This window comes from Bombus vancouverensis, chromosome 4 (genome assembly GCF_051014615.1).
Source record: "Bombus vancouverensis nearcticus chromosome 4, iyBomVanc1_principal, whole genome shotgun sequence".
Taxonomy (NCBI): Eukaryota; Metazoa; Arthropoda; class Insecta; order Hymenoptera; family Apidae; genus Bombus; species Bombus vancouverensis.
Genome location: NC_134914.1, coordinates 16,563,461 through 16,575,950, shown reverse-complemented (window position 1 = coordinate 16,575,950; position 12,490 = coordinate 16,563,461). Strand labels below are relative to the sequence as shown.

General features: G+C 34.3%; 1 protein-coding gene across 2 annotated transcripts in view; it reads left to right on the top strand.

The window, feature by feature from the left end:
• nrm (neuromusculin) overlaps window positions 1–6,837 on the top strand; it is a 428,251-nt gene extending 421,414 nt beyond the window's left edge. For both annotated transcript variants that reach the window (XM_076618030.1, XM_076618029.1), the window contains one exon: window positions 6,714–6,837. The gene's annotated coding sequence lies outside the window, so the exon portion shown is untranslated. The remainder of the gene's footprint in view (window positions 1–6,713) is intronic.
• Window positions 6,838–12,490: the final 5,653 nt, after the last annotated feature.

The window sequence follows — 12,490 nt, the reverse complement described above, 5'->3', positions numbered from 1 at the left end:
AGATCGTTGTCTCGATGGAAAAATTAAAAAAAAAATTTTTTTTTTTATTTTTATTCTATACTTTCGACTTCTTTTCTCGCGTAGAATCACCCCCTTTCCGCTTGTACCACCAATTACCAACCACCCTGTGTATACGTATTGTATGCCTGTTATACAAAACGTTTAGACATTTTATTAGCACCACAATGAGAGACACGATTGTCATGATTATATGTATATTTATGAAATTTTACAATTCTCATTGCAGCGCTCGTTACAGTGCTAATGAAATTTCAGATGTTTTATATAACACGCATAATATATTTGAAAGAGATGACAAATGTTCAAGTCGTTTTGTGAATCGCTTCAAGTATAACAAGCAGATTATGGGAGAACCCTGTAAATGAAGATTAAAACGATTTGTCGCTTGTATTCATAACGATATACAGGGTTGTCATACATAACAATTGTATTCCAAATGTTTGTTCGTAGGAGGGTCAGCAGACAAAGAGCGATACGTACATTTACTAGGACATTTTGGCGTCCGACATGCCTTGTAGGTACATTGTATTCTATGAATTACGTCGTATTGCTTAGATTTGTTATCGGTATGGCGATCGATCCGACATGTGCGCTACGACATATGGACAATGAGGCTCTGTTTGTAGAAAAAGCTTTTCACATTGTAGTATTTAATCCTTTGCACTTGATGATACAATGTATATCACATAATGTTTTGATATAGAGATATATCTTAAAAATCATTAATATCTCGAACATGGAGATATTTGATGAGATTATATAACAGATAATCGTTGTTGGAGATTTATCGTTCGTTCGTTCGGTGAATAATTTCTTGAATTCAACGCGCTGAACGTGATTTCACTCTCGAATCTCGATTCCCTGATCTTATCCTCATTTTAACAAATAAACAAACACTCGATATTTTGAAAGGAGTTCTGACATAAGATCCAAGTCACACGTGTTAACAATTATTTTTTCGTATTTTCCTGAAACTTATAAAATTTCTTAGCTATGATAAAATAGAGTTAATTAGCTCGCAAGAACAGGATAGAAACTTAATGATTAGACGGGAAATGTTTATAGAAATTTATATTTTCATAGACACGAATGAAGAAATAAAACTTAAAATAAAAATCTTATCGTCTGTATATTGTAATATGTATTTTACTTTGATATTCTATATATTTGTTGCCACTGTTGCTTATTCGTCGTAACACAAATACATAAACACTCGCAGCGTGTTAATGAAAATAACGAACTAATAAGGAAAATTGTCAAATTTGTATTTGCTTTCCGATGTCGATGGAATTTCTAAATTTTTATACACTGCGCCAATAAATTTCGAAACAGTTTTATCTACGCTTATCGACGAATGACACAATTTCTAAAAGAATAACAAAGCGTGTACATTTGAGATTTAAACTTTCTTCGGTGCGTTATAAAATTCAATCTACAGCGCGAAGATAAGCGCGTTGTCTTATTAGACTATGCTCATTCATAATCGTTTAATTGCCTTTCCACGGTCACGTTACTTGTCGAATCGATAATTCACTATAGATAAGTGGCGCCAGTTATTTAACAGAATTTATATCTCGATGGAAAGCGAGATACTCTAGAAATCGTAACTTTCGATGTTTTCGAACTCGAATAATTTTCAACTAATTTTCTGAATAATATAAATAATTCTGAATTTAATATAATTTACTAATCCGATATAATTGAATAATATATGACCGTTTAAAAGGCTTGCAGCGATGTTTGAAAATTCACATTTATCGACTAATGCACATGTCTATTGCTCTAACGATATTTTACCATTTGCTCTCAACTTTTCATCCTCCTCCTCGATAAACTTCTTCGGACCATTTTTTATAGATATTTATCTAATAAATTCAATCTTTTGTTATGAAAGAAATTTAATAAAAAGCCACGTGTATGGTAGTATGTTTTATGCTAGTAGTATCTTCTTGAGGAATGCTTTCGTTGTTAACAAATTCCAGACGTTCCTCTGCGATTGTTGCATTTAGTTCAAATGGAAGCATTATTTGTTCAAATTAAGCAGCTTACCGTTCGTTACAAGCAACAAATATCTTCTACGCTCAGCAAATGAATCATAGGATTTAATATCAACACTAGCTAAAAATGGGACAAATTTTTCAAACAATCTGGTTTAGTGGTTTATAAAATCGAAAGAACCATAATGATACAGATAGCAATAAGAAATGTTAAGGAAGAAAAATGAAAATATCTTTGTCACAATTCAGGTTTTAATAATAATACGAGTTGCAATAAAAGATAATCCGATATTCTACACCAAGAAAATACTATAATTCTATGATAAAAATTTGAAATGTTTCAAGTTTGAACGGTACTTTGCTAGCGACCAAAATCGGCTTCCTACTTTTAATCAGAGTTTCGAAGCTTTTTCCAGATATAAGCGAAAGAAGCTAAGCCAGAAAAGCAGCGAATAGGTCACGTTCGCGTCATAAACTCAATCCCAATCGCAAACTTTAACAAACTACTGATTCCAAACTTATGGGCGTTGGTAACCCGAATTTCATCGAAACGATGCTTCAAATTAAACACTGCCATCATATCGTAAACTTCATAGCAAACTATCTATTTGTTAAAAAATTCATTTCTATTTTCGATATACTTTAATCCTTTCTTTATACGTCGATTCTGCTTAATATTAATATCGTATGATACAAGGATTAATAGTTCCAAATTAAATCGCTGATTCAAGAAGCAACGACTCATAATTCAAATTTCCACATGTAAGGAATTCTTAACTTACAAACTTTCAAGAAACATTCCTCTCAAAATTTGAAAATATTGATATATTTCAAAAGTAGGATATTAATTCAACGATCTTCAAATGCAGCATTCACGAAGAAAATCAACTAACAAGTGCAAAGGATTAATTTGTCCTAATCTCCGTGCAACTTCCACAGCTTTCCCGGTTCGGCTGCTACATTTACAAGAAACTTGTATCAAAGTTCTATATACCAATACATAGCATGCAACGAAAAATAGAAATCGAATACACGAACTTTTTACCGCGCGAAAGAAAAGCATGATAAAAATACAGCGCGGTAGCAACGAAAAGAATACTATGGGATTTGCCATTAACTCTTTACACGACTCCATATAATAATACACGATTCCATATAAGAATAATTCTTCCAAATTTTTTATGATTTATGATAGTACAGAAATGAATGGATTTAGCCCGGCAAATACAAATTCGAAAGAAACAACATTTCGTATGCACCATACGCTTAACTAATATACCTAACATTTTACTTTTAAATTTGCTTACGGATACTTTAATATCTCGCTGTACTTTACGATACGTCTCACAATATCTTTAATATTTCATTTCATTAAAAGTACTCTTATTCCGTATTCGCGTCAATTCACGAAATTAGCCGTCCTTGTTAGGTATTAGCGACGTACAGAACAGAGATCCGCGTTGTCACGTTCGCGAAACGAAGCGACGTATACATCTGACTGATCATTAAAATTCTAACAGCAATGAACACATGGTTTGTTCGTGAAACGATAAAGCTGTTCGGGTGGCAGGCGCGCGTCGAAAGTTTCGAGGTGGAATCGGCGTCGATTCATCGTCGAAACGTCGCTCGATGATCGCTTTATCCGGCTGTGTTCGATTGTGCATGCTAGGATTAGAACGATCGCGGCAGCAACGGCTTCGTGGACGAGTCACGTTGTAGCATGCTAGCTGGATGCCTGCTTTTATAACGTAGACAGCATATTGATATATCGTGGTCCGATGCTGCTATCTCGATCGATGCGTGGGCCTTCGTCGCGATTCGATCGGCGTACAATATGCATTTACTGTGTCGAAAGATTTCAGGTTTTTTCCACGTGTACCACGTTTCACGGAGAACCCGCGGAACCGAAAATATCGGAGAAAAATCAGTCTTTCTTTTGACGTCAATAACTCTGAAAACGTGCATCTTTCGAAATAATTCAATTCTTTAGAATCCTTTGACAATGGTTATCGCGAGACACAAGGTTTATTATAACATAAAGAAGAGCAACTACGAGGCAGTAATTTTTAGAATCAACAGAAATGTAGCATAAGGTAGGATTATTTGAGTCAAGCCGAGTATTATAATTTGCCACTGTCAAATTCAATTATAAACAATTTTTAAGCGATCTGCATTTGAAAATAAAATACTTCATTCGTTACAGTGGCGTGTTCTCGATGACGATAGTTTCGAACCAGGAAAGAAGCTTGCTCGTCTAATATCAATATTTTCATCGTCGATTATAATTATATCACCTCGTTGTCAGTTATAGTTCAGTAACAACGCATATATTATATATATTACTTTATTTCTGAAAGTTACTTTGTTCTTCTTTTTTTAATTTTTTAAACGTATAATATCTCACTGATTCAAATCATCGTATCTTAGCGTGCATGTTTACGTTGGAAAGGGAATAAAGCGAAAGTAGTAGCAGGACGTATATAGTCAGACAGTCTGGAGAGTGAAACGATATCGATTAGACACCTTGATACATTAAATATTATTCGTTGTACGAAAAACGACGATTGAAGAATGAAATCAGATAGTATTTTGAAGCTTATTTTCTATTGTATGTAAATGAGAAAATCGTTAAAAAATTTTGCAGATCTTCTTTCATATACTTGGAAAATTTTTTTCATAATAATTTTAAATATCGAATGGACGCATGTTATAAATCAGTGAAATATTACAATGTAATATTAATCACGCATCTGCATAAATGTTATTAACGTGTATAATGAATAATAACGATGATTATGAACGCCTAAATAAACCATAGCATATGAAACATTATACGTAATGAAGAATCTGGCAAATTGTGTCTACATTGTTGTTATTATGAAACGTACCTTAAAATGTACCTTTTTGAAATAATAATTACATTTTATCTTTTATCATTTAAAAAATCTTTAACATTTTAATTTCGTTATTATTTGAAAACATTAGAAGATAATATAGCGATAAATTTCTTACTGTGTAATCATATCTCGTTTGATCTATTTAAAAAATCTTGATACATTTATTTTAAATACGAGTACAGTGTAAAACATTTTTTTTAATGGAATTCAACATAATACTCTAGGACATATAATTTATTATTTCAAAAGATAATTAATGATTCGATATTTTACGAAAATTTTACCTACAAAATAAATATTTTCGAATATTACCAATTTACGTAACGTAAGTTCTATTTTTTTATTAGATCTTCCAAGAAGGTCCTAAAAAGAGATACCAAAATCTTGTAAAAAAAAATTAACAGAAGTGTTTCTTTTAGAAAGAATATCAAAGAACCACATTCCAACCATACTGTGAAACTATTTTATACCTGATGTTTAATCACATAGAGGCTAGTGGTAGAAAATGAAGAAGAAGCAAAAAGATGATGAATAAAAGGATAAGGAAATGAGATGAGTAAAGTTTCGGGATTAAAACTTGAAAAGATAATATGGCATAGATAAAATATTCTTTAGGACACCTCTCTTACAAAGTAAAGCGATTTAAATTTTAATACATATGCATAGCATTAAAGGTATGTTCTTTAAAAATATATGAGGATATATGATATTGTTTAAAGCTGTATTAATCTGTTATGAATCAATTGATTCTTTAAATGCAAAACATTTCGAATAACATAAAACTACGAAAAATATATATCGGTGATGTATAAACTTTAAAGTTCAAAGTTCAAGATTCTAAACTAGATTCGGATTAGATTCAGCTTCGTTAGTCAGAAAGCTAATATCGTGATTATAACTTGCCGACCACCTGCGATTTCTATCTCTTGGTAATGCAGAGGAAGACGAATCCATATCTGGAAGAGATATTACGAACAGAGTAGAATCTCTAATATCTAAACTAATTAACTAATGGACAGGTAATTGGATTATTTATGCATTTACAGGAAATTTAAATATGTAACAATATACACATGATACGCAAAAATATATATTCTTGCATACTACCAAACCAGGAGATTCTCGTTCGTTTGCGATTGTATCTGCACAAAGTACTTTCAATTATCTACGCTAACGCGCTAACAATACGGCTAGCGATACTCCAACTTCTGCCATTCGTCATTACACGAAACATAGTCGAGATTCTACCATAGTGTTACAATAATAAAATACCAAGAATATTTCTCTTCTAGTTCGATTCAATAATTCAATATAAACCCATTATCGTGGAATTGAGAAACGCTATAATTGGGAAGTTCGAATGATAAACGGCAAAAGAGACAAAGAATGAATATTTTAATAAAAGACAATGTTTTCCTGCTAGATCCAATATTAAATATTGCAACTTCTATGAATTAATTTTAACTTTCAGAAGAAACTTCATTTCACGCTTCTCGTTTATTTTTACATAAGAAATCACCGATTGCTCGCTTGTATCTACGGTCCTTAAAACTTTCGAACGCACCCAGCATAACATAAAAACGATTCATTCGACGAGAAACACAGTCTAACGAAGAACGCTTTTACTTTTTTCTCTCTGCTGTTTCCATGAAACTTACATTGGCTTCGAAATATCCCTCCGAGCTCGAATGCAGGAGGATTCGAGCGTGCAACGTGCGAGCCGACACACGCTCCACTGTTTGCGTAGCCGAAGAGAACATTAGACTAAGGTGTTCGTTGTAATGTTCTGTTTACGCAGCCCTTCAAGCCGGAATTTTCGGATCTCGACTACGCGGACGTGGACTACCGCTCCTATGGGCCGATCAACTACAAAGCTGCCAGCATCGCACTCCTCCAAAAACAGCAACAAGCACAGAAGCAACAGCAACAGCTTCAAGGACGACGGCCGCAGATGTATGGTGTCACAGACGAAAACGAAGATCTTCTTTAATTTGTTTTTCGTTTTCGTTATCTCCAATTTGTCTTCCTTTTTGTTCATTTAACTCTTAATTGATATTATTGGATTGTAGATAATTCAGAAGAATTTAAGTCAGGTTATTTAATTCGTTAAGGGCAAACTATGGACGAATGCAGTATACCTCATTTGGAATTATTTTTAGGTCAATTCGCATCATTGAATTCCGTCTTTCGCAATTCACAGATATTTGCTTCACATTTCTCTTCGCTGACACTTTTCCTTTGTATATCCTACAATTCTATGAAACCTATTGCATGTCGAGTAATGGAAGTTTTTGTTTGTTTAGTGAAATTATCTAAAATACTCATTATTCGTAATATGTTTTATTTATTACACAGAGGAGTATATTAATTTATCTAGCTTTTGCAATAACGATGAATCGACGTAGCTTGTATTCATAATCGTTTCGTTACTTGGTGCTTGATAAGTTCATTATAGTGTGACTGTTAATACTTCGTGTCAATCTTAATTTATCGTGTAAAATATCGAATAGAGAGAAAGAAAGAGAGAGACAAATAAAAATTAAACTTTCTAGAATTACGTAACCAAACTTAAATTTAATACAAATTTTCCTGCTCAACTATGATCCAACTGTATTGGTTGAAAGTTAAGTTTCTCTTTTTTTAACGCGATGTTACGTGAAAATTACCTTGTGGCCATAATATCGTAACGTGTGTAAGAATTGTGATTAACGTTTAGTGTTGATTACGTAAGCTTCTCTTGCGAGCTTTAATGTTATTACGGATGAGTGTATACCTCGTTTCTATCATAGTTCAGTCGTTTTGACGAACTCGCTGTGAGTGCACTTGGAATGGAAATATATTTTCGTTTCGAATCGATTCATTATAAGTCTTAAATTTACCAACCTCAAAATTTTCTCATTCTTAAGTGTTAGTCCTTGATTCATCGAATCTCCAACTTTTCAATTATTCGTATTTCGAAATTTTTTAATTTCCAAATTTTCATGTACTTCGATTTTTTTAATCTTACGATCTTCAGAAGACTAAGTAAAAATTCCAACATTCGCATCTTAAAATCGAACATTATTTTAAAATGTTGATAATTCAAAAGATATTCAAAAACAATTATTTTCGTCGATTCTTTTAACATATGAAAGATATGTTACCATTGCATTACCAATGCAAAGTTTAGTAAACATTTCACAGCGAGTTCATCGATGCGCCTACATCTCAAAGCCAAAGAAACAGTTACTTGCTTCAGTCGTGTCTCGAAAGACTTGCACCAAGGACTAAACCGATCTAACGTCCTCCCAAATCAACTGATCACCAAATCGCGTCTTCCTTTGCATCCTTTTACAAAGCTAACTATCTCGATAATCTTATACGCCTAAAATAACCTCTCTTCCATCTTAACATCTTAAGAAAGGTAATTGGATTTCCTTGTTGCGGGACTTTCGTACAAACGACCAACGATCTATACAAAATCGATATGATCAATCGATAACTATAGCCCGAAGGACGCGATTTAGATAGTCGGTACGGGATAGTCGGAAGATCCACGAGAAGGACTAGCGAGTTACGATACCTGTAAATTTATACATAAAAGAATTCGTACGCGAAATTATAAATAAATGGTACGTTTATAAGCTATTACCATGTGTTCTGGGATCAAATTGTCTAATTAACAAGCGGCTAAAGGGGCGAACGATCGATAAACGTTAAATATTAAATATACAAATATATACATATAGTATATATACATATATATATACAGTATCTTGTTAAATGTTAAAAGAAGAAGAAGAAGAAGAAGAAGAAGAAAAATTGAGACATATCGCAGCCATTGTCGAGCTCTCGCGCGTGTCTCCTCGAATCCGCGATCCTCGCGAGATTGCCGGCTATAATTAGTGTAATTCTCCTCGCTTCTTGCTCCTTTCAATTTTTTGTAACATAAATTCTCTCCCCAACTATGTCCCACCGTTTGTAAGTTTGTACATTATGCGAGGAAACGAAGTTTCCAAGAAAAATCCACGAGGAAAATCCCCTCCAAAAAAAAAGAACAAATAAGAAAGAGAGAAGAAAAGAATAAAAATAGGAAAGAGAATAGAAGAAAATGACACAAGAACACGTCGAGAACGCAACTATCGTCATCGTCTCGAGCAAGTTTTCGTCCGATTTCTGGCGCTTAACGAACGAAACTCTGTCTCACATATCGTTCTTGTAACAATGTCTTCTTCGTGCTGCCATGGCAGAGTCGCGTATGGTAACATGTGACACCGAGACGGAAGCAACCAGACAGCCAGGGAACAGCGGTTTATCGTTAGATCGATGGTGGACCTCCGTGAAATCGTATTTTTGCCGAGGGAAACCGACCTCCTGCCAACTGCGACGCAACGGTTCGCCGCAGGATTCGTTCGAGGAAAAATTGGATCCTCCAAACAATTCTGGCCGAATCGTTGACGTGCTTCTACCGGAAGCTGCGTCATGCGCCACGGTTATTAATTTTTCTCATTTTTCTTCCTATTTAACTGTCGACCGATATGAAGTTGGACGATAGTTGGACAAAGATTAACTCGTGTTCATTCTATAATTGATCGTATCGTGAATTTGATCAAGCGAAGAGTTTGGTTAAACGAGGATGAGAATCGAATTTTGTAGATGCTGAGAATTGGTTCAATGAACATTGTTATATTATCGTTTGTATACTTATACCGTTGTTTCTTATTGGAGAAATTATCAGTAAAAAGATTAATCGTCTAATTTATCGATACCTTTGTTACTGAGGTTCACGGAGAGATTCAAATACCATAATTCATACGTGAATTTCCATAGTTGTACACGATGTTGCGTTCACGTTTTTGGTACGATACGTACACAATATTACCAAGTTGCTTAATTTCAAAGTACTTTGTTCTAATTTTATCCTGCATTTTATATGATAAATATCATCCATGTTATCTATCTCGCAAAATATAGAATACAAATTAGAATAAAGAAGATCAAATCATCCAACTTAAAAGTAATATCCACACAGTTACCACCACCCATAATCAAACGATATCGGTCAAAGATTAAAAAAACTTTGCTTCCTTCAATTTCTCATCGAATACGCGCAACAAACCATAGTAAACCATTTCATACGATTCAATCGTTCTTCTAGAAAGAAAACTAACATTCACGTGCGCGGAACAAATTCAAATATTACTCAACACGGAAGCCATGATGAATCTTGCGGTAGATCTTTGAGAAACCGTACTGGTTTCGTCGTTCAACTAGTTTCGCCGATGGTAAATTTACAAAATCGAATAGATGTCTAGTCGGAAGTATCTCGCGTGAACTTATCGTCCATCCATCCGTTCGTCGAGACATCTCAACTTTCTAATGGAAAATCGCGTCGAATTTCAGCAAGTTCGAGACACCTTCGACCAACACAGTTTCCATTCGTTGATTCCCTTCTGGTTGTCTGGGAAACCGGGAATGTGTCGCTGTAACTATCTAGATATCCGCTGGCCCCGTCAGTAACGGCAAAACATAGTGTTTGGTATTGTTAAAATTCACAGAAACAGAAATTACGCCGCGGAACCAAAGTTTTACGAACATAGTCTACAACCTCCATTTATTTGAATTTCATTCGTTTTAGTTTTACCTCCGTGTGTGTTTTAATTTCAACTCCTGTCAATTAAATCCATTATTATCCGAATGTGAGTTCTTATTGTTAAATCGTTTAATATATTCGTGGTATTTATTTTTCTCCTTTATTTAGGTGTTGCAAACTGTCATACTATTTCCATTTCGTTCGTGGTATATCGCTTGCAATGTGATTTTCGAATATTCGAGGTTGTAAATACTCCTCGAATTGGTAAACATTTTATTTCGTCCAATAGATTACAATGATTTTGTACAGATATAGGACGATATAATATCTTTAATTTATCGTTCGATTGTTGTTATCTTTTCCTTACAAAACATATATACAATACGAGATGTTAGAACATGCGTTTCGTTCGTAATTAAAGATATTCGAAAGGAAATAAGGATAAGTACATTTTTCTGTGTTTGATGTCACTTTACAGATAGAAAGTAGTGTTTTAACTAAATTGAAATTGAAATTGAAGAATGAAAACAGATCATTATCCCGAAAGTATAAGCCTCTTGAAAGTACACATTGTAAATCGATTATTCAACGATCCAGCACACGAATGAGAAATCATAAATCGTAGGGAGAACCGATGTCCTCTTATTATATGAACTGTGATTGTCTCACGAAGAGTTCAGATAAATGGAGTGTTGCGTTGGTATTGTCTTTCTTCGAGCGGAAGAATTATCACGAGAATGCACAAGAAACACGTTGAACCGTGCCAAATTATATTACGAAGGGCGATCTGGTCTGTTCGTTCGATCAGTTTTAATCGTGATCGAAACGATGAGAACATTTTTGACGTGAAATCGCAACTCTCGATGCTTTCGTCGAGGAAACCGGAACTTGATTTCCGCGTGATGACACGCGTTACCATACTTCATTCCACGTTCTTCCTCTTCGTCGTTCTTCGACAGACTTTGAGACCCTCCGAAGTGATAAATATTTATATATTTTCCAGGCCTCCTTGCACAATTGGGCAAATTCGAAAAAGTTTAAAAAATCACGAGCTACGAGTTATGAATGCTTAATAAATTCTTTTGTATAAAAATGAAATGAATCAAATTTTACAAGTGAATCTTAGAAGGATACATTTCGAAAGGCTACATTGATTGTCCTATTCGACGAAAAACTGTAAAGATTGTTCGTGCGACAGAGGTTTATAATCTACAATTTGTCGCTCATCGATTCGCTAATATCATCAATTTGTGAATAATTGTGCAAGAGAGCACCAGTGATCGCGTGATTGTTACGTGGGTGTTCGATTCCTGGCCTCTATTGTACAGTTAAACTAATCAGTTTGTAACATACGAAATGTCCCGTTTTTAGTTCTATCAGTTTTCTAAATCCTTCTGTCAATCAATCTTTTTATCCTTCTAGGATGTGCCATTTTAAAAGTCGGAATCTTTTTCTTTCGTCACATTAATTCGTTGTTTACTCTTATTCTTTCGTTTACGTATATAAAAATGCTCTTTCTAAAACTTATATCGTAAAGTATAAATCGTTAAAACATTGGACATTTCGTACGTTACGTAGGAGGATTATCGAACACCGTGAACTTGCACGTTGAAACTTATATTTCATTTCATAATGGAACCGTAATTTTTCATTCTCCAGTGTGGAACAAAAATTTGTATGCGTGTGTGCGTGTGTGTGTGTGTGTGTGAAGTTCGAACGAAAGTTGAGTTCTCGACCAAGAAGAACCTATATTCGTCAGGATGGTCGATTTAGGATGAGAATATACGAGCTACCGTAAAAGAACGCTAGCTAGTCAAAGATAACGCGATATCGCGAACGTAGCTCGCGTGTTCAACGAGAACATTGTAATAAAACAAGCAAAAGCAAAGAAAAAAGAAAAAGAGAAAAATAGAAGAAAGGGAGGAAGTAAGAAAACGTAATTAAAAAGTAATCTTTTCCACGTGTTTTTACATTCAAAGAGTCGCCCTGTGTGAACTGTTGCT